The sequence below is a fragment of the Excalfactoria chinensis genome, chromosome 12 (assembly GCF_039878825.1).
Source record: "Excalfactoria chinensis isolate bCotChi1 chromosome 12, bCotChi1.hap2, whole genome shotgun sequence".
In the NCBI taxonomy this organism is placed as follows: domain Eukaryota; kingdom Metazoa; phylum Chordata; class Aves; order Galliformes; family Phasianidae; genus Excalfactoria; species Excalfactoria chinensis.
In genome coordinates this window covers 8061294-8082437 of record NC_092836.1, presented here as the reverse complement: position 1 = coordinate 8082437, position 21144 = coordinate 8061294, and the positions used below count along the sequence as shown (strand labels likewise).

Sequence of the window (21144 nt, the reverse complement as noted above, 5' to 3'; positions counted from 1 at the left end):
AAACTAAGATACTGCACAGATATTAACATAATCATAGATCCTTTTTTTTTCTGAAATGTGCTTTTAGGTATCACCTTGGTCAGTAATTTAATTGAATTGGATAGTGACAACACACTGACATTGTTAAGGTTAATGACCCGATGATTTACAAGACAAGGCACATTTACCGGCAAATGGATTTTAGTAATTGTTCCACTGAACAATGAGAATAACAATTTGTACATTGATCCACAAAGTCCTACTGCAGAGCCTCTGTTCTTCCTTCGCCAGTGTCCCTGTCCATAAATTCATTATCGTTCAATGTTTTGTCAGTCCTGCTGTATTTTGCATTGAATTTCAGATCATTTCTTTCATTGTGATTCACAGCTTTTCATGCCGGGGTGGAACGTGGCTGGGTAAGATGGTGGCAATTGAGGACAGCAGAAGATGGGAGGAAAGAACCTCTTCAGGTAGGGCAGTGCTTGCTATAGTCTGTACATTGAGCTTCTCTAGTCAGTGATAAATACTTGCATCTCTTTGACACACGTTTAATGTCTGTTTCAGTAGATTTGGATTGGTCTGTGTTTCTTACCAAAATGCTGTGGGAGGCTCTGCCAATGCAGTAAGAGAATCCTTTACTCAGGATTATTATCCATATTAAACAACTTTGCAGTCTTAGACAACACACAGGAAAAATGTCTTTTCTCCTGGAATTGATGTTCATTGTCACTGGTTGAAGTACATTCCTTTAGTTATCTCTTAAATCCTAGACACGGTTTCTTTACTCTAACCATTTTTCTTGCTGTGATACTCATAATCACTCCATTCCTTTTGTTTAAACCTTTTAAATACTATGGCATGAATAACTTTACTAAAGCCTGTTTTTTTGTGAACATTGAAAACTGACTAGGAATGATAGTAAGAAATCTTCAGCCAGTCTAAGTTCCTGGTTGTAAATTATTTAGATTTCTGGGTAAAGGTTCTCATTGTAAGAGATGGTATTTAACATCCTTATCAATTAATTATCATTGGAAAATAGCTATTTAATCAGCATTGATCTGTTGGAAGGCTTCATCATCTGGCATAAGCCCAAACACAGAACAGATGTGTTTATTGAAGGTGGTTGTCTTTCCCTGCAGTATTATTGACATTGTTATTATTTCCATAGTGGTAATGGGCCAGTAACTGTTGGCTAGGTACTCTTTGTTACAGCACACTTTATAAACTTAATTCTATTGTCCTAAGCTTTATTAGCCATTGATTTCTTCAGTTGTCCTTTTGCTTCCCTTATTAATTTTGTGTCATTCCTGGTTTCTTGTATATTGCTGCCAACTTTCTCTTTTACATTTGTTGTTTATTTGCATTTCCTCCAAGTTAGAACTTTCAGTCCCTTGTGGTGCCACAATGAGATCGCTTGTTCCAAGCGTTGTTGCAATTATCAGTGATGTGTTCTTCCTTGCATTGCGTGTGCTTTACCCAAGAAAGACTGCAAGACTTCTGACCTGCAGCACTATAGCATTGTGCTTAGGCCTCTACTCACACTTAGACAGCAATATTTTAACTAAATAAATGTTTCTCTTCTTATCATCAGAAGTGAAAAGAAAAAAATCAAAGAAACGATGACATTTTAAAATGATTTTGAGTTAGAATGAAGTATGGACTAAACAGAAATGGCTTTTTTATTTTGTAAATCTTATTTTAAACGGGAATATTCTAGCTGCTGCTGGTGGTATATCAATGAGCTTCTTGTCAGCTGCATAGAATATTTATTTGTCTTAGTGGGCCCATGGCCTGCAGAGCAGGAAGATACTGAGGATGCAAAGGCTGGATGGGAATTAGGTCCTTGGCTTTCTGAACTACTGACTGCAATTTCAGGCAGATTTTAGAAACCCTGGGATACCAGAATGAGTGGGAAGAATGTAACAATGGAAAGCACTCTCTCTCTCTTGCCAAAATGATAATTTTGGGTTTAATCTTTTAATACAGAAACAAATGATAGAAAAGAGCAAGCTGTAGACATCAGGAGAATTTCAGAGCAGTGAGTAAAGGACTTTAGCCTTTTAAAGTACCCATCATAGCAGAGAGTTGAATGAAGACTTTGAGACTGTGTTTACAAATTAGAAAAGGAAGAGACATGATAGAAAGATGCATTTAAGAAAAAACTGTGCAGAAAGAAGCTTGAGGGATATATTAACCTGTCTGTCAAGTGTTAGGCTTTACTGTGTAATAAGAGGCTGTGTTGTATGTAAAAATCCAGCATGTTTCCTCATTTTATGTGGTTCAGGCTTTTGCAGAGGGAATATTCAATGAATTAATCTCTAACTTTTCTGATTACGTTTTAAATATTTATGTTGTTAACCTCTACATCTAATAAATCAGAGACTTTTAATGGACTGTGGCTTATTAAATCGTGTCTTTTCTGTCAGTTTCATCAGTGGAGTGGTAACGTCAAATGAAACCACGCTTGCGTTTCATTCCCTTTTGTGCTTGAAAATACCCAAACCACAGTCCTTCTACATTGATGGATGGTTTTCTTTTTTTCCCCCCCATGTCTGTTTTCAGGTTATTTTCATATCTCATTTATACGGACATGGATTTTCACTATTTCCCTCCCAATTAAACAATCTTGTATTTGCTGGTTGTTATAATTACTTGCCCAAACTTGTATAAAAGGGTGTGTTACCACCTGACTGTTAGGTTCAAGGATATGATTAGTATAAGGAAAACCTTGGTTATCAACTGAAAGACAAAACTATTACAAGTGAGAGAATCTTAAGGAAACTGCTTAAAATATGGTTGATACAGGGCAAGGACTTCATGTTTTTAAGGTCTTCTTACCAGCAGTCAGGCAGGATGTGGCTAGGTTTCAGCACAGTCTAAACTGAGCTGGGTCATTGAGAGGTATCAAGAACTTGATGCTTAAATAGATGATGTAAAATATTTGCTTATTAGGCAACTGTGAATAGCATTCAAGAAGCTGAACGCATAAGGAAGCTGAGGTTGGAGGACAAATCCCCAGATATGAGCAGCAAAGACTTCAGGGAGGGCAGTTTCAGTAGAGTTTGTGTGAAGAAAGGAAGGATGAGAAAGATAAGGTCAAATCTGAACAAGAGCACAAAGGCGATCTCAGAAGAAACTTGCTGAAAGGTTAGAGAGCAGCATGGCTGTTGGCTCTGCTTAGCAGGAGTTGCGGTGCCCATGGGGTAAGTGAGGTGGAGGTGCTGTAGGAAGGAGAGGTTGTAGGGATGGAAGCAGTGTTGACATCTTTTGCCCTTCCTCTTTGATGAAATTGGATGGTGAGAGCAAGTGAGCTGCTTGCAGTGTGTGGGTTGGAGTTGAACTGCTGGCCATTTGATGAGCAAAGGAATGCTGCTGCTTGCAGTGCTGCCCATAGCAGTAGGAAATCGGTGAGAGAAGGAAGCAAAGGCAGCTCTAGCAGGTTTGGTGGATTCAGAGATACCCAGGGACCAGACTCTATCCTTGGGTACTCAGGAGTGCAGGAGGATTTTGTGCAAGTCTGTGCAACCCTTCTGTCCCTTAGTGCTGGGGTGGTTTCCTGTCCTCATGTTCTCCCTTTGCAGACACAAGCCAGCCTGGTTCTTCCTGCACAGTGATTTTCTCTCTCTACCCTGATAATCAGTTCACCGTTTCCACTGCTGCTTTCCCAGGCTTGTCAGCAAGCAGTGCAAATCAAGAGATCTGTACTTGGTCGATTTTGAATTAGCGAGTTTGACAAATGTTTTCATTTGAGAAGGCAAGCTGCCTCATTGTGCTTGGTTTAACACGAGCACATTAGAGTGACAATGCTGGATTTAACTTTAGTTATCAACACTTTCAGCCCACATTGGTCTAAGTAATTGTCCTGTTTATACTCTGACAGGTTAAAATAATGTATTCTAGAATGAGTGCGCTTCTACTGAAGATGAAAAACAGCCCAAGAGGGTTATCAGCTGTTACTGACTGTGACAAGCAGTGTGAGCTAGATGTATGGATAAATTGCTATTGCTCCAGAGGTTATTCCTATTAGCAGGAGGCATGTAAGAAACTCTAACAAAGCATTAATACAGTGAAGCTACTAAAAAACCTTGTCTGTCCTATCCGGGCTCAGGACTAATGGGATGTTCCAGCATGTTCTTGATGCTGCACTGACAGGTGGTGATAGACTTTAAATAAAACAGAAGCTCTGCAGGGCTGCTGGGAAGTGTTGGGCAGCGGTGAGGATTTAAAAGCTAATTTTAATGAAAATGCACGAATAAGCACATTTATTTGAGATCTAAACACAGACGTTGCTCCTGGATTTTTCTTTATGCAGAATCAAATAGTGTTGTATAGAGGGGATCTTGGCAAAGTAGGTATAAAATTTTCTATCTATAAAGGAGAGTTTTTGTTTTCCCCCCCCTCTTAGTAATTGTTCTTGGGATCAAAATAAAGTACTTGTGTAAACATGAAGAATTCAGTTTCCATCTGGAAAACAATATCAGAAGTACTGAGGAATGGAACTCAAGAGCTGAACACTTCCAGTGTTTTTTAAATGGCAGCTTCTACTATGAGCTCAGTGCAAGTGGTTCCATGGATTTCAGCAGCGTGGTCCTATTTGTGCCCTTGTGTGTTACCTAACTTGTGCCAATAGCATAGAAATTTATTGAGCAGCAGAAACATGCTCCTCAGCAGTTATGCAATGGAATCATAATTGCTTGTTCAGTAAAGATGGGAGATTTTGCCATTATTTTTTAGGAGACTCTGTGTAGGACTTTACATTTCTTAGACTCATGTTTCTTACCCTGTGTCCCAGGAATTGTTTCCAGGGGCACTAAGTAGGAACAAGGAAATGAGGGATGAAGGCGTGCACCTTTAATCATATGTTTCATCATAACATCTGGTATGGAAATATTGATGATCTAATTTCAAGTGGGAGTTATGTATCAGAATAAGAGGGCTAAAGCTGAAGGGGAGATTGCAGCAGCCTGTTTGTTCTTCTTTAGGAACTGATCTTGGAGGACTGAAAATTGCCACGAAGGACAAGAAAGCAGTGCTGTAGTAACTTCTGGCACAGATACTGAAAACTTCAGAAGGGCATGTGATGGGCCCACATTAATTGAAAGGTTGGTAAGGAAGGGAGGAAGATGATGTGGTTTAAATATGACAGCTACAGATGCAGAACAAAAAGGGAAAATCACCCTATAATGTGGAGAAATGTTGAATAGCTGTTTGAGCAGTAGTTTTAGTCAGTTTTCTAGCTAATCTCTTCAGTAAAAAAACAAACAAAAAAGAAATGAAAAACATCTCCAGAGCAGCTCTTACATTCACCTCCCAGAAGAGAAAATCTGTTTAGTTTGCTTATTGCTTGAGTCCTATTTCACAGTAATTAGAATACAAAGCTCTTCTGCTGCTGTAAATTGGCTGTCTTTCTGATGCTCTTTGTAACGAAGGAACCTTATAAATATAATTTCATGAGTATTTTGACATCATCTTAGAAGGCTGGCTGTAGTGGGAGCCTTTGGGAAGCAGAGGCCTTGGACAGGACTGGAGCTGTTGCTTCTGTTTCCTGGTGCATGGGATAGTTTTAAAGCACAGAAGAATAGAAGTTGCAAATGGCAAACAAACAAACAAAAAACAAAAAAACAAAACACCAGTATCCGTCATCATTTTATTTTCTTCTTTTGCTCATTCTTTTAAACTTGAAATAAAAATGCAGCTGCATGAAAGCCCTGCTTTGGCAGGTATGCTCCTTGATGGAAGTTGTGGACAGTTCCTGGCCCACAGGCGTTGTGTGTTCAGCAAACATCCGGCCTTTTCTTAGCCAGCAATGGGCTGTTGCTGTATCAGGGCTGGTAATTCATAGGGAATAATTCTTCAAATTACAGAGCCTTTGTGCTGAAGGAGGTCAGAGTGTGTGGAAAAAAGCAGGGGAGGGAAGAGGAATGTGAGTGCTTGCATGCTCAGTGAAACAGGAACTGGCAGAAATTGGCCATGTTTGCCAAACCTTACCTACAGTGAATTCATTTTAATTCTTCTTTTTTAATAAGTGGCTTGGATTGTAACATTTTACAATGCAATGCTTGGACTTGTTTGCTACATCCTGCCAAGCTGGTTCTGTTTAAGTATGTCTTCTGGCAAATGCAAAAAGCTTGGGTCAGGTGTCAGGGTCAGTGTTGATTTTAAATGTCTGTCATGGGGAACCCGGTATTTAAAATGGGGAAGGGAGGTGAAGAGGTCAGCTGCTCCCCATGTCCTTCTGGAGGCTGCTTGTGTTAGCCTGGTGTTTATTCATGAGGAGATGAGTGTTACTAGGAGGCACACAATATAAATATTTAGCACTGTCTGTGGAAAAGGAAAATATTGTTGGAACAATGTCTTCATTTGTCAGAGGAAAAATAGGGACTAATTTTTTTGAGAGAGATCACAATTAACTGCTCCCCATGAACTGTTTCTCTAAAGATTTCAGGCAGATGGATGTTCTTGCAGCAAGAAGAGTGAATGCCAATTGAGAGGAACATGGTTCCATTTATAAAGCCAGAGAAATCATTCTGTCAGGCAGGATATAGGTACACAAATTAAGCAGGTATCAAAATTATATCGTCTCTTCAGCTGCAACTGCCTCTCAAGAACAGACTATGGACAGGAATAGGTAAGCAGGGTCTCAGCAGACCATATATTAATTCTGCCAGTGTGTGACTACAGTACTAGGCACCTGCTGATGGCAGCGGCAGACAGTGCTGCCCCTCTGCCCAGCAAATCCCTTTCTCTCCATCACTGGAAAGTTGCATCCTGTGGTTCCTCTGCACAGAGCCTTCCACAGAGTCCCCGAATCTCTGATGTGATGCTGAGGTGGCAGGGCTCTTCTGATTAGGAAGGGTTTCTTTATCCACAGAGAACTGTCTTCTGTTGCAGTGTAGCAGAATCATAGAATTGTAAGGACTGGAAGGGACATCTGTAGATCATTTAGTCCGACCCCATGTAGCTGCTAAGTTGAACAATTCCACATGAAGCTTGCAGTTTCCAGAAGAAATGCTCTGCTGTGAGGAAAGCCCTCTTAGCACAGGCATAGCACAAGCTGCCCCCTGTAAGTCCATGTTTTGGTGGCCAAATCTGGGGACTTTGATCTTTTGTATGGAACTCGGTTTTGGTCCAAGGTGGCAGCTCTACAAGCAGTGAGGAGCATTCAGTGTATGTACCTAAGGTGGACAAAGGGAGGCAGCAAAGAGCACAGAGTCGTATTTGCTTTGGAGCAGATCCAGGGGGAAAGTGCTGATGTTTGATCTCCAGCCTGAAGCCTTGCTCTCCATGGCAGGTTTCAGTGCAACCCTGGGCTCCTGAGGCTCCTGCTTTGCTCTTTGTTCTACCACCCTTTGTAACCAGAGGCTGCGTGTTTGGCAAAGGAAATTAAATTGGGCTTTAAAGCGCAATTAATAGAAAAATATCCCCCCACATGTTTCTCAAGTCATGAACATGACAGGCAACAAAAACTGTTTGCTTGCTTTCAGAATTCTCAGTTTTGTAGGAAGATGAAAAATAGTCAAAAAACCAGTCTGTACTTAATATTCTTAGCCACGGTTTTTCAGCTTTTGACGTTTGGAAGTAAAGTTGAAGGTTGCTGAGGAAAATTTCAGTTATTGCCCTCTAACTTTTGACAGCATTTTCCACGGACTCTGCTATGCCCAAACTATTTTCTGCGGAGCTCATTCTTTAAAATTCAGTCACTTTTGCTTTTTCCTCATAAACATGTATGAGCCTGTGTCTGGCCTTTGGTAAAATAAGAATGAGGCCTATTCCCAGCTTAAATCTTACTAACATCCAAATTTCTTGCTAAGCCTCTGCTGCTGCTGAATTTAATCTACTGTGAATTATCAGAGTTCAGCTCCTACTATAAAGTAGATCTGACCTCTGGCTCTGCAGTTTTCTTTATTATCATTTCCATGTGTTTGTTCATGGACTTTTTATTGTCCAAAAGTTCTTGAAGGCTGGATCAGGATCTCTCACCTTCTTAAGTGATGGTTGGGAAGTCTGAATAGCTTATTACTTTGACTTAACAAAAAAACACTGAAAAGAAAAGGTTTCATTTTATTCCTTGTTATTTCCTTCACTGTTAATTTTTCATCCCCTTGGAAAATACTGGAATGGTGAACAGTTTCAGAAATGGGTTGAAAGTTTGTGTTCTTGCGTTGTCCTTTCTCTAACCTCTGCTGAACTGCTGTTTTGTAACTTTTAACAAGTACAGTAAATGACAAATGATATCCCTCGAGGTTTATTCATTCCTATTCTCATCTACTGCCATTTAACTTGATTGATTTCAGCACACATTACAGCTTCTGGAAATGCTCCCCAGCCAATTCCTCAAGGGAGACAGCAACCCCACAGGATTTTTTTAGGGCCAAAATTCACAGAAGGGGACCTTCAGGTGTGGGATTAAGGAGGCAGTTGCCTACTGTGTGAGCCTTTGTGCTCAGCCTGGTTTCTCTGTCTGGTGGTTCCCAAGTCTGTGATGTCTCCTGTGTTTCTGTAGATCTGCCCTTCTTGCTGCTCTCCCAGTGCAGATCTTGGCTGCCCTTTAATAAGAGAATATTTTACGGACATTGCTTATGTGCGTTGTATGGGTGCAGGGTAGGAGTGGTGCTTTGTTAAGGGGTGAGCCTTGGGCTTCTATCTGCAGATGGACTGATGTGCTGGTTTGAAAAATGCATTTGCATCTTCCTTCATGGGATGTGGCAAGCAAATGTGAGGTTTTCTTTTAACTTAGGTCTGTATCGTTACGTGTGCCCTCAATGATTGCTTGTTCTGTCCTCCTCTGCCCCACTGTCTTCAGTGTTTTTCTGCAGTCGTGCTGTGTGCTCCGTGGGGAGGATGTGGGGGAGCTGCTGGAGGGGTAATGCTTGCTTTGGAAGCAATGTGTATTTTCAAAATAAGTTTCCCTCCCAGATCTCTAAGACATCTAAATAATTATTTTCTTTGAGATGGATTTTTTTTTTTTTCTTCCCTGTAGCATTCCTGCTTGAATTTATTTTCTGTGAAAGAAAGAGAGACTTTTCAGGTCTAAGAATATTGCCTTGGAAATTGGTTCATTTGCAGTTAGGGCTAAAGAGATTATTTTGACTGTTCAATCCCTCATTCGGGGGTGGGGGGAGGGTGGATTTCCCTCCTCCGCAGAGATGGAGCACTGCACCTTATGCAATACTTCGTTTATGTCTACTCAGGCAGAGATGGCTGAGCGTGCCACTTCCCACCTCTGTGGGGAAGCCTTTACCTTCTGCGGCTTGCCCAGTCTAACCCTTTGAAGCTTGGGCTTCAGTTGAACATTCCAATGCAAGGTTTATTCAGTCTCCATGCAGCTGTCAGCCTTTGCAGTACATCAGTGATTCCCTGTGCACTATGGTCTGAGATCAGGATATCTGTCACAACCTGTTTTCAGCTCCCTACCTTCCTGAATGTGAATTCATCCTTTTTGGCACTAAGAAGGAAAGAACTCTTAGAGAGTTAGGAAACCTGGAAATATTCCTAGGATCTTTCTTTTCAGATAACCAACTTCCTGTGAAGCTGGAAAATACTAAGCATCAACCAAAGTATTACCCCCAGATGTAGACACTGCTGGTGATAATTGTCCACAGTGCTCTTGACCATGCCCTACTTTGTATTTCTGACATGCAGCAATCTCCTGAATGATCTAAGGATCTGTGTGAAGCATAAGGCATGCGTAGAATCGAATAATCATTGAGGCTGGAAGAGGTCACTAAGAGTGTCTACCCCAGCCATCAACCCACCCCTACCATACCCATAACCAAGTCCCTCAGTGCCACATCTCCATGGTTCTTGAACACCTCCAGGGCAGGTGACACCACCTTCTCCCTGTGCAGCCTGTGCAAAGAAAGTTCCTTTCCTTCTGCAAAGAAAGTTTTCCTAACATCCAACCTGAATCTTCTCTGGCTGAACTCAAAGCTGCTATCTCTTGTCCTGTCACTAGTTGTCTTGTAGAAAGGCATCCCAGTTGCTTTGGAAAGCTGTACAAACATGCAATACCTGTCCTATGCCTTCCTAAAAGTAGGTAATGTAACATAATTATATCACAGTGTTGATCTGTACTGAATTAAACTGTTTGCATTGCTCTGCTGCTCATTCTTTAGGAGAGAATCAGAGAGCAGCTCGAGAAAATAATTTGTGGCTTAAAAATATTCACCTCCCCTGTTAGTAGACTGAATCTGATTTTACAGCTGAGAATAGAAAAGTTCAGCAGTGTTGCCAGTGGAAATAGGATCCGTTTTTTAACTACGAGTGTAATTAATTACTGAAACAGCTAAAGGTAAAAGTGGCAGATTTGCCACCAGTGGTTTGTTTAAATCAGTGAGGGAGGTCTCCTAAAGACTCAGAAAATGAAATTCCAGTTATTGTACAGTTAGAGCTCAAACCGAAAAATCCAACGCATTAAGTATCTCTTTTGGCCTTAAACCTCTATAAATTACATCTGCTTTCTCGATCTGCACAAGTTTGCAGGAATCTGAAAACTTCAGATAATGTCCTCTCAATTGTAAAGCCTTGTAGTTTTGCTCTAAACCCAAAGATTTCAGAGTTTCAGATAATTTTCTCAAGCTCTCTGCATCTTCCCTATTTGTGTATATTTTCCCCTTACATGAAATTCTTTTTATAACTCTGTCTTTTATATTACTCTTTTGTACCCTTTCTACACTGTAATCATTTCTTCATCATAATTCTCTCGTTGCTATGTGATGTTCCACCACTCATGTGCTTTTCTTTGATTTAGCTGTTAGTATTGTTTTAACTCTTTACCTTCTGCGCTTGCCATTATTACTCAGAAAATAGAAAGAGAACAGACTCCATTTTCCTAAGTCAGATTCAAAGGTAAATACTGAATGAGTTGTAGCTGTGCTTAGAGCTGTGAAGAACAGCTGAGCCCACCTGCAGTCTGCCTTGCTTTAACTTAGTCACTGTTTCCTGGAATAGTCCCTTTCCTTGGAATTAGAGGGAATTGCTCTGGTTGCTTCAGATGAGGCTGGCAACAGCTGACTAGCAGCAGGGCTTTGACTTTGCATTTCCAAATCCACTCTGTGAAATGTGTTCAATAAAATAGGACGATATCTGAAGCATATTGCATAGAAAAGCCAATGAAATGGTATATTTTCAGCCATGTGTGTTCTGTTGCAGCTGGGCCAAATCCCTTATTCCTGAGAAAGCTTCTGAGCACCTCAGTTTGACTGAATGTTCTGATCCGAGTTTGCAGAAGGAAGCAGCCTCCTGCCCTGTTTGTAAGAGAACGTCACTGCAGTGTCCTGCAGATGTAGCTCCTTGCTAAATGGCCTTGCTGCCAACTCCTAACTGTGTGTATGCCATTTGTGCAGCACAGGTAGAGCTCTGGACACCAACCTGCTTAACTGCAAAGTCTGCAAAGGAATATCCTACAAGGCATGAGTGCTGCTCCAAGTGCAGTTGAATTCACAGGGGGAAAATCAAACATCAGTGTTAAGTATTAGTCTACACCTCTGTAAAAGCCTGCTTGCTGTGTGTCTTTTCTGGTAGATTTGCCAACACAAAAAAGCTTTCCTGAAATTGTAGTTGCAGTGGTGCCAGATTCCCTGTTCTCAGCTGTAGTCCCCAAAGCACTGCTGGAACAGCATCGTGCTAATAACTTCACTGATGCTCACTTGGCTGATGAGGTGGTTCCTGGTGCTATCTGAAGACTGGTTTGGAAGCTGCGCTTTGGGAAGTGAGTGCACCAGTCACTGCCTCACTGCAGGGATGGAACACCGGCTGCTCTCAGGTGGGAAAAGGAGGAATCTGTGAATTCCCACATCACACCCGAGCATTAGGAGGCAGCAGAAGGATATTGTACTCCACTGAGAGCATAGCCTGAAAAAGACAGTCCCAAGGACACAGAGTGGATCACTCAGAGTTTGCCAAAGGGTCCAGCAGTGACCAACAGCTTGCTCAGTATGACAGTAGCTTCTGAGAACTGTTTGATCAGCTAATTAGCAGCTGCTCAATTACCAGTGATTTTTTGGGGGAAGCAGCCCTGTACTCAGCTCTTGCAGCGCTAGGGTGAATCTTTTAGGGTACTTTGCCATTTCATTTAGCTGCTTTAAGCAGCAGAACTAAGCTGTCTTAACAGTGTGGCTGATCCTTGTTCCAAGAGCACCTATTTGACTTCTTAGATTTTATTATATCTTTTTTTAACTCTCTCACTGCAGGCTACTCTTTCTTGGAGCCTTTCCTCCCTACCTGCTTTTCTAAGGCTTGCTTTTTATATGGGGAGGGCTGCCAGGCAGGTACTGTTTTAAAACTGGCCACGTCCTTTCATCTGTCTCTTCAGCTGGTGAGTAGCACTGAGCTTCCTTCTTTCTGTTGCATAGGGTTAATGTAAGCTTTTAGCAGCTGCTTTTCTCTGGGTATCAGAGAATACTGCATTACCTTTGCTAGCAGTAAGCACACTTTGTATTTCCTCTGTGATCCCATCATCTTGCAGCTTTCTTTCACATACTGAGGCTGCTTATTCCCTTCTGTATTGACTGACCTCAGACCTGTGTATCTGTTTCTGATAATGCAGCTTGCCTTGCTTGCTTGCTATGAATTACCTTGGAATAATTGGGCTGCCAGTTGCTAGGTGTTGCAGATGGGAAGCTGAGGCTGTGTGTCCTAGAACATTGGGTCTTGTTCACATATAATGGCTCTGAGCACTTCAGGACATCACAATCTATGTGTGTGCATGGGCCTGGATAGAAAACATTTCCCATGTAGTTAATGAGACCATACTGGCAGTCACACTTGGCGTGTTTAAAGCCTTATTGTTCATAGCAAAATGCACTCAGTGGTGTCTCAACATACACTTTCTCCTTCTAGACTCTGCACCATAACAGAGATTTATATTGTGTCAGGGGAGGTTCGTGTTGGATATCAGGAAAAAATTCTCTTCGGAAACAGTGGTGCTGCATTGGTACAGGCTGCCCAGGGAGTGGGGGAGTCACCATCCCTGGAGGTGTTCAAGGACCATAGAGATGTGGCACTGAGGGATGTGGTTAAGGGTGTGGTGATGGGTTGATGGTTGAACTTGATCTCATTGGTCTTCTCTGGTTTTTATGATTCATTTCTCAGTTAATTTCCAAGGAAACATTTTTCTGGCAATGTTTGTTTGCAGCAATTTGCTGCACTGTTCTTTAGTTCATTTACAGACATTCACGAACATCCCTCAAGTGAGGACAGAGATACCAAGGTGCAGCCATCAGCTGGTGACCCAGGAGCAGTCAGATTAGTCCTCCTTCTCTGCTGTGTTAAATACAACTTGCAATGCTTCCCCACCATTTTCAGGCATTATTAGAGCTTGCTGCATGAAGTATTAAAGAGGCGCTCTCCATTTATCCACATTAATGATTCAGTGCAAACTCCTGCCTTCCCATTAATATCCGCTAACCTCATTCAGTGATAAAACTTGATTTAGTCTCCAAATTACCTCGGCACAAAATTTCTTGGAGCTGCACTGCCTAATAGTTCAGGGCTACGTGAGCTGTTATGATAGCCAAATAACAACAGTGGCAGCATCTTTTTTAAAGGCTCAGTGGAAAGGGAAGAAGGGGAAAAAAAAAAAGAAGAATCAATCCAGCGCATAAAGAGAGACACAAATAAATTGCTAAACAGTATAATCCAATGATACCATACATCTCAAAAATGAGTGCCTCAAAAATCAATAAAAATTGAAATTGAAAAGGGAAGAATTGTGGTTGTCCAGATGCAGGTGTGTCGATGAGAACTGCGGAAGCAGGCTCCAGCCAGGCTTGGGGAAGGCCTGGGTAAGGGGCACAGCTGGAAAGGGGCTGTCTTGTGCATTGATGGGGAGAATGGGAGAGTGAATGGTGTCCCTGGCATTTGAGGGGCTGCCACACATCTGTGTTTGCAGTGTGACTGTTTCCTTCCATTTTATGTGGCAGCATGACATGGTGCCAGGCCTTGGGGTGGCAGGGGAAAGTCACCACCTTGAGGCATCCATGGCTCCAGAAACTCTTATAGCTTTGTCTTTGCCTGTAGTTTTGTAGATCCCCAGAGATGCAGTGGTGGGCAGCCCTCCAGTATTAGCTCTGGAGCTGTGTGGGCTTGATGTGTGCTCCATGTGGAGTAGTTGTGCTGGGCTCACCTGTCTATGGTGGTGCCAGCATCACTGGTCCATAGGTTTGTTGTGAAAGAACCTGGCACAGTGTACTGACTCACAGCGTGCTTGTTCCCCAAGAATGAGATTGAGATGCATACCGTGTAGATTTTGATGGTTGCTTTTCTTACAGTTTTGGTTGTTGTTGTTGTTTTTGTTTGTTTTACCTTGTCTTTCCTGTGGGAAGGCAGGTGTGGCTATTGGTGGCTGAGAGGTTCGTTCACGGAGACCCATCAGAGTTCTTCAGTTCCTTTCTGTTTTTCCATCATTGAATAGAATTGCAGTCTTGCTATAGAGCATGAGCAGACCCAAGCTGTGCTGCATGCTGGTACAGATCTGTTTTCTACCCTGTATGGTCGTCTTATTGCTCCCTTTGGAGTCTGCTGGCAGCAGATCAAGCGTGGTTTGTCCTTCTTGGTTTGCAGCAGCCTGCTGTCTACAAAGATTTGTGAGAATAATGGTAGGGACATTGCCTCACTCCAGTAGCAATTTAAAACGTGTGCATTTTAAAACAAACAAGCAAAATAAAAGAAAGAAAAAGAGAGGCAGAAATAAGCAGAGAATCGGGTAGGGCAGGCTCCTGCCAATCACCTGGCAAGTGAAGGAAGAACTAAACAATCCGGAGAGAAGTGAGTAGGACAGTCTGAGCCCAGTGATCCCATTGAATTGAGTCTGCTGTCTCCCAAATGGTATAATTTAAAATCATTTGCTGCAGTTTTAGGCAAGAATTATTAAATGAATATTAATCAGTCATTAAATTCAGTGAAACTGCTTCTTCATTCGGGGCTGAATGAGGCCATTTGGCTGTGGCATATTCAGCATGTTAATATGTCTGTAAGAGAGCAATTTCTTCCCTGCTGGAGCCGTGCGGTGCACTCAGCCCCAGTAACAGTGGTGGTCCTTCAGACCATCGAGTGATGCTTTTGAGGCTGACCATTTGCAGTCTTAGGAAGTATCAGCCTGTCTTTAATTCCAAATGCAACCCTATTCTTTTCTAGTTAAGGAAGATTTGGCAGAATGCTTTCTTACTTCTCTTGCCATGTGCCCAAAGGCAGTGTTTGTCTTGCCTTGCTCCTCTGGTATTCCTCTCCCAGTTCCGATTCCCGGGCCAGGGAAACGTCACCAAGTTCCTGCATCATTCGGAAGCTGAAACATTGAGGGAAATCTGCAGATGTCTTAATGGTGGGTGTACTTTTACTGCCAAGACACTGAAGACGTTGCTCATGAAGGAGCATATGCTAACAGTTGGTTGGGATGTAATCGCTTTGAGCATCTCTCTGTCTTGACCTGTAGTGTGTCCATCTGTGCTATTCAGCACGGATGCTGGAGGCAGCAGGTCCCTTGTGACGGGTACAGGATGAGGAACCCATGGGGACAGGCTGCCACCCACAGCCTTCAGACATCTCCCCTTGCAGCTTCTGGGGCTTCCTTGGCCCTGGGGAATCATGAGGGCTGTTCACATGAGGCCATTAACCAGTGCTAACTAAACACAATCTGTAATCTTTCCAGAGATACTCCAGTCCTCCAGCTGTTTTTGTGAATACTTCTATCTTTTCCCACACGTAGCAACAAAGATGGGGGAGAAAAGAAGCTCTGGAGGAGTTCTTGCAAGCCTCTTTCCTTCTCCAGCCTCTGGCAGTTGTGGATGAGATCAACAAATACTAATTAAACTCCAGTGTATGTTATACTGATCTCCAAGAAGAGCTGCCTGGCCCTGTGTTTAGACTATGTGTCAGTAATAATTATCATTGAAAATAGTAAGAAGGAAGACCTTTTTTTGTTGTTGTTGTTTTTTTGACTTGGCACTTATTATTAAGTTGGAGAAAGGCTAGAAAGCTTTGAGCCTCTCTCTAAGTCTCATATATGTGTGCATGTGGATTTGATGTGAGGGCAGCAGTGAGTTTTCATTAGCCTAATGTTCCTGGAAAGGATGTTTTGCATGGAGAGCTGTTACCCTTGTAATGATTCTGCAGGTTATAAAGGCAGGCATTATAATAATGTGGGTTTTTTTAACTAAAGAAGTCTCTTTTTTGTATGTTTCACTGAGAATTTTTTTTCCCCTTATCAGACCTTCTTTTTAATGATATATAGAGGGAATAAACCAGAAAGAAACTTACAACCCCATGCAGGGAAAAAAAAAAATTAACACATTCCCTTGCTCTAAGGTCTGAAATATAATGAATCATTAAACCTTGAAGTCACATTGACATTACCGAATGGGTTTGAAATCAGCTTGGGTGTGTGAAGCTATAGAAAACCTGCCAAGTGACTAAAACAGATACTGATGGTGATGTAAGAAATTGGAAACATCTATTAAACAGACGCAGCTTTCCCTTTCCTAAAAGTTATTTGTTGGGGGGTAGTGCAGCACTTCCCTGATGTGCATGTGCTGCGGGGGCATGGCCACGGGCAGAACCTAGTTAACTGAAAACATCACAATCGATACAAAGCACTATGTTTTCCATTTACTCCTGGTTTTTAGGGGTTTATTTTGTTGCTGCAGCAGAAGGCATCAGTTCAATATCAATTCACCTTCTGGGTGGGGAGAGGGATACAGATATCAGCCTTTAATGTGTGATGAAGTTTGTGACAGCGCTAAGCTTACTAACATTTAGACCAAGAGCTGTTTGGTACAACACAGGGCAGTGGCTAATCCTGCGTCCAGTAAACAGGCAGAATAAGTAGAGATCTGTGTTGATACGCTTTCTGGCTAGGAACAAGGGGCTATTTTCTATTTAATCCCTTCTGTCAGATCACTGCATACCAGCATTTCTTACTTAGCAGCTGAATTGAAGCCTGGCCACTCAGCAGGGTGATGTAGGGATGTCTTGCTAATGGGAGGGAGTGCTTTGAGCCAAGGGAGGAAATTTATGTCTCTGTCATGTGGATCTCAGGTACCTCCTAGCCTGGTGTTTCTTCACAGAGTCATAGAATTGTGTGAGTTGGAAGAGATCTCTAAAGGCCATCTGGTCCAGCCTTCCTGCAATGAATGGGGACACCTACAGCTCCATCAGGTGCTCAGAGCCCATCCAGCCTGACCTTGAATATCTCTGTGGACAGGGCATCCAACACAACTCTGAGCAACCTGCTCCAATGCCTCACCACCCTTACTGTAAAAAGCTTCTTCCTTTTATCCAAGTTAAATCTTCCCTCTTTTAGTTTGAAACCATTTCCCCTTGTCCTGTCACAGCAGATCCTGTTAAAGAGTCTGTCCCTCTCCTTCTCATAGCCCTCTTTTTAGATACTGAAAGGTCTTCCCAGAGCCTTCTCTTCTCCAGGCTGAACAGCCCCAACTTCTTCAGCTTCTTTTCATGTCCTGGCATCTGGTGCCACTCAGTGCTACTAAGTGCAGCTGTCTGAAATCTTTCCCCTCTACGGGAGTTGAGATCCTCTTTGCTTCTTTACCAACATATGAGTTTGTTCGCTACATGGTGTGTGTGGTTGTATGAAAACTGACAGGAATCCTTCATGAGGATAATGTCCTCACGTGTGCATCACTTAACATCAGCACTGTGGCACTGAATCAAGTCTGGGATGATGATTGAGTTGGAAAGGGCCTTAAATACCACCTAGTTCCAACCCCTGATGTAGAAATGGTTGCCAAGCAATGGGTGCCACCAACTCGGGCACTGAATCAGATTGCCTGGAGTCCCATCTGACATAGCCTTGACCGTCTCCAGGGATGGGGCATCTACAGCTTCTTTGGGCAACCTGTGCTGTGTCCACGGCCCCTTCTGACCTGCTTTAGTAGCTTTGCATCTTTCTTGTGTTGAGGGCCTCAGACCTGGACACCGTGCTCTAGATGAGACCTTACAGGGGCAGAGTACAAGGGGAACCATCAATTCCTTGACCTGCTAGCTGTCTCTCTGTTGATGCAGCCCAGTATACAGTTGGCTTTCACAGATGTACACTTAGTCCCCAGGGGTCTGGGCATGGTTCTGCTAAGGTGCCAGCTTCTCCAGCAAGCACATTAAAGTGCTGCTCGGCTGGCTGCCACTATTATGGCCTTCTCATGACAGCCAGCAACTCTTCAGATGCGGTAGAGTCTATTTTGACCTTCTCTTTTTAGAAGCTGATTGCCAGTTTAGTTGTCCTTTTCTGCCCATTTGAGATGGTAATGTGAGAAATGAGAACTGACAGCACATTTTAAGCGTGAGCCTTGACAGAAATTGGGCATCTGCACATCTTTGTGGAACAAGTCCAGCTGGGAGCAGGGGGGAGAGAGAAGGGGGAGCGCTGCTGTGACACTGACCTGGCTCTGGCACTGTTTTTCATAAGAAAATATATAGCACCCAAAAGTGAAGTCACCAAAGCTTCTCATAACCCAGTTCTGAAGGGAAATCTTGAGGCCAATCATTGCTGGGAAGAGAGGTTCATCAAAGGCAAAGAAATGAAACATTATTATCCTCTTTCTCTGTGAGAAAACCTTTGTAAAAGGTAGCAGGGGGAATGTTTTGCCAATTCTGGTCCCTGAGCAGTAGTGTGGTGGCTGCCTGGCTCCAGCTCCAATTGTTCTGGAAGGAAATCCTCTTGAGTAAAGCAGCAAATGATTCATTTGCAGTACAGTGTACTGGCTTGGCTGTTTCCAACTGGGTCCTGGGCTGTATGTGCAGAACTATGTTAAAAAGGTATTAAAATATGTGAATTACTCACCTTTGTGCTGTGTTCTACACTTAACTCCAGTGGCTGTTGCAGCAACTTGTGTGGTCATGAAGGCACAGGACAGTAACTGGGAGAAAGGTGCAGGTGTGTATTATTTTCTTCTTTGAATTTAAGGCTAACACCACCTGCAACATGGATTGACTAGGAAAACCTACTGCAGTAATATCATAACATGTGAGTACAAGGTGTCATCTGGTTTTAAGAAATGCCACTTAGTGAAACTTCTGTCCACTGATCTGAATGCAATTCTGTTTATTTTCTTCTCTGATCTCTTCTGACTTCTGTTGAAATAATCATTGTTTTCCTTCTTTTGTCACTACAGCAGTGTGAGGCGTGATGTAGCCCTGCTGGTTGGCCACATCCTGTTTAAGCACCAGGTGTTGTGCTTATCCTAGCAGTTACGTGGCTGTCAATAAACTCAGCTGATAGTTTTTTTTTCCCCATCTGGTCCAAGCTGTGACTTCAGATTTCTCTTCCGATCTCTATTTCTATGCTAGAGGACAGAAACAGGTGAACCGTGAGCTGAAAGTTAGAGATGCGTTACTTTTTGGGGCAAATTTGGAAGCGTTAAAAGACTTTTCATTCAAAAATAACGCTTTTGAAATGTAAATGGAGTGTTCTTCCTTTACAAGAGCAGGTGGCGTTCTGGTGTCTCCTAAGACACGTTCCTTTTTTTGATGAAATGGTGCCATCCACAGAAATTAGACAATTTTCCATAAACAATGTTTAACATGCTACTCTTGTAATTATCCAGTTCTTGTTGCTGACCACTGTATTTTGTGAGGGCATCTTCTTGTACTCCTTTCTCAACTTTGGTTTTTCTTCCACTATAAATGTAGGAAAGTGAAGGGCAGAAGCATTTAGCAGGTTTTTCCTTATAACTGTGCAAGATCCATAGACTTTGATCGTTATCTTTTGAAAGCAATTGAATTTGCTTTTCTTTTTTTCTCCTTTTTCATCTTAGGAATACAGTTTAAATGTACTCCTTGTTTTCCCTATCATGCTCTGCGTGTCTTCTCGTACATGCTTTCAAGTTCAGAAGTTTGATTTATTGTAATTTATAACCTAGAAGGTGTTCTTAAATTACTGCTTCAATAACATAATCTACTAAAAACTCTGCAATTTTATCTCATCACACCTGTATTTGACAGCAAATTGATCTGACAGTGTTATTACATGTTTTTGACAGGCATATTTGAAATCCTTAAATCCCAGTTTCCTCTTTGTTTCATTACCATAACATCACCGACTTAGCCTTGCTATCAGTTATCCACTTAGGAGGACCCAAACGTCTGCCAGTTAGGTTTCCAGAGAGGCATTTGCTTCAGCTTCTATTAAATACATTCGTTTTATCACAGTTATAAAGTAATAATTAAAAGAGAGATATTTCTTACTGTTGGGCTATCGTGGTTTTATGGAAACTGAAAAAGAGGGAGCTGCCCTGCACTGGTCCATGTCATGAAGGAAGGAGCTGAGCACAGTGCCAGCTGGATGCCTCAGTTCCAGCATTGCCTTCTGTACTCTGCTGCTTTGGTAGGACGTCTATTTTATCACTGCTATGCAGTCTGAGGCACTATATAGCTATTTGATAGTTGGGTGTTTTCTGATGCTCCTGCCTATATCAACAGCTTGCACCATCAGCCTGTACAGGGGATTGTGCTCTTGTTTGTGATGCTTGTATTACTGGATCATTATAACTCACTTCTAATTTAATAAGAAGGCGTCTTTCAGTCAGAAATGAAAAATTCTTGCAAAATGAGTTTGCCTTTCAGAGAAAAGTATTCTGATGGCAACATGCTTAATATAACACCAAGAGTCTGATAAGCACAGTCTGTCTGTGATAATAGTGTTCACATTGCTTATTGCATTTGGATAAAGAACAGGGGAAAGCAACACCCTTTTCTCAGAATAAAAGTTCGAGCTTGAGTTTTAAATAGAGAAAAACAAAACTTGGACTCTCTTAGTACGTTAAAACATCCTTTGAGTTGGGGTCTTGGAGCTCCGTGCAACAGTTTTAGCTGAAGAAGCAAGGTGTCCCACTATTTGAGTTACACAGCACAGATAAACAGGGCAGTTAAGGCCCAGTGGATTCACAAATGGAGGAATGAAACCTCAAGGAGAGTGCAGTCAGTGTGTTGCTATATAACAGGGAGAAAGTGTACTTTAACAAACCTTGATGCTTCTCTACTGGTAAGGCAGTTTTAGCATCAAGGTCTGACTGTTTGCTGTGAAATCTGATACAGATCAACTGAATCCAGTATAACTTTGCAGCTTTAAATAAAATGGGGATTTTACCCAAGAAGCACAACCACGCTTTTCCACCAGACCTACTAATGTGAAAGGTAAAGCAGATTTTATTTTCACTT

At 42.2% G+C, this 21144-nt stretch overlaps 1 long non-coding RNA gene across 1 annotated transcript in view; it reads left to right on the top strand.

Annotated features, from left to right (window-relative positions):
• The window catches only part of LOC140257784 (uncharacterized), a 139455-nt gene that overhangs the window by 99281 nt on the left and 19030 nt on the right, over nucleotides 1–21144 (top strand). Inside the window, exon 7 of the long non-coding RNA XR_011905124.1 lies at nucleotides 367–449. This is a non-coding gene — a long non-coding RNA (uncharacterized lncRNA). The remainder of the gene's footprint in view (nucleotides 1–366; nucleotides 450–21144) is intronic.